Below are 2,085 nucleotides of genomic sequence, written 5' to 3'. Positions count from 1 at the left end.
CGGACCTCTCGAGATAAATCGAGGTATAGAAATATATCGATATCTTGAAATATATTGGTACCTAGTAATATAAAGATATCTCTAAAAATACAATATCTAGAAATTTATGGATTACTTGAGATATAGAGGTTTCTTGAAATATATCGATATCTCGAAAGGAATCGATATCTGAAGTACACCGATACATGGAAATATATCGATAGCTCGAAATAAACAGACAACCCGATTTGTTTCGGTATATCAAACTAAATCGATATCTCGACATAAACGGATACTTCGAAATCAATTGATACCTCGAAATAAATGGATGCCTCAATATAGATAGATATCTCGAAATAAATCGACATCTCGATATAATGAGTGCTTCGACATAAGTCGATATATCGAAATGAATCGATAATGGGAAAGAATGGACGTCTTGAAAAAAATCTGTACCCCTAAGAAAACGATTCTCGAAATAAATAGGTATATCGAAATATATCGCTATCTCGATAAATACCGATATCTAGTGGTCGGATATATGTTTCAAGTTGACTTGACATATCAGTATAGTTCGATATACATCAAAATACTTTGGATTTTCAATATACCGATAGATTTCTAGACCTCGGGGAAAAAATCGCCGATCCGACCTCAGTGCAAAAACGCAGACCTAGGGAAAAAACGCCGACCTCGGGGAAAAACGCAGACCTCGAGGGAAAAACGTCGACCTCGGGGTAAAACGCCGACCTCGTGGGAAAACGCCGACCTTCGGAAAACTGCCGACCTCAGGAAAAATCCAGTTCCATTAATTTACACAGACACTAATGTATGTCACCATTAGGTTCTCAAAATACAACCAAATTCCTGGTATTTATCACCTCACACAAAAAGTGGTCGTGACAGAAAAGTCTCGTTCTTTAGAAAGTTTAGAATGAGATGTTCTAAATATTGCAGTTTATCCATTTACAATAATCTACAAGCACTGCACAATGAGAAGAGACTGTCAACCACAGCACTTTGAAATAGTGGACAGCCAGGAAGACAGAGGTTGCATTGCTGTTTCTAATCCTCTGGTGCTTGAGATTTAGAATCCAGGATTGCCTCGAATGAGAACAGCAATAATGGATGTCCTGCACCAGTGTAGAACTTACTCTGGAACTCCACAGAAAATCACAAGGCACAATTATATCACATCATTCTCAGCAAACTACAGAAGCCTCTAATGGACGTAACAACGTTGTCACCTCCTTCACCAGTGAAAGATCTTAGTAGCTATTGAGTCAAGAGTAGGTGGCCAATTAATAATTTGTTGTTCAAAGCTAACTTCAGTGTATATGGGAATACTCAGTGGACATCTTTAACCATCATATTTTACTGTCTAAGATATGTCAACTTCCCAGACTATAAGTATAAGCAGAGCTTGGCCTTTCCCAATCCGAGATTGTTTAGAATGGGTATCAAGGGAATCAGATCCACTGGGCATTTAGAGCAACCTGCTTTAAACAATATGAGCAGGCAGTAGACACAGACATAGAATTTGGAATTTCTCTGTGAAGTGGTTACCTTCATCGTCTGAAAACTTATGTTGTGTGCTGCGCTATGTGGAGGTACTAATAGCAACACAGTAAAACACAGAAGAAGCTTATAAGTTGATGTAATCAGCCAGTAAGAAGCAGTAAACTTTAAGTTTTAGTAATCGATTATTGACTTATTATCCGGCTTTGGTGCCTTGACATTACCGACGACCTTAAGATTTTGCATGAAGAGAGGCCTAAAAGCCACGTTACACGAGAGAATGTGAAAAGTGTTCATATGTAGTAAAAACCTAAGAAATAAGCCCGTTTTCGTCATTTGCTATCAAATCGACGTATTGCCAGAGCGTTACATTGGCAGCTTTTCTCTCTGAAACGGTTACATTTATCGTCTGCAAACTTATGTCGCGTGCTAAGGAATGCAGAGACACTAAAAACAACACAGTAGAACATAGAGGATGCTTCTAGGTTGATGTAATTAGCCCGTAGGAAACAGTACAATTCAGGTTTTAGTTATCGATTAGTTGGGAGCTCCAATGTTAGGCGCGTAATGGGGCCCCTTAGGGATACG

The sequence above is a fragment of the Schistocerca gregaria genome, unplaced genomic scaffold (genome assembly GCF_023897955.1).
Source record: "Schistocerca gregaria isolate iqSchGreg1 unplaced genomic scaffold, iqSchGreg1.2 ptg000397l, whole genome shotgun sequence".
Lineage (NCBI taxonomy): Eukaryota > Metazoa > Arthropoda > Insecta > Orthoptera > Acrididae > Schistocerca > Schistocerca gregaria.
Note: the sequence above shows the minus strand (reverse complement) of the source record.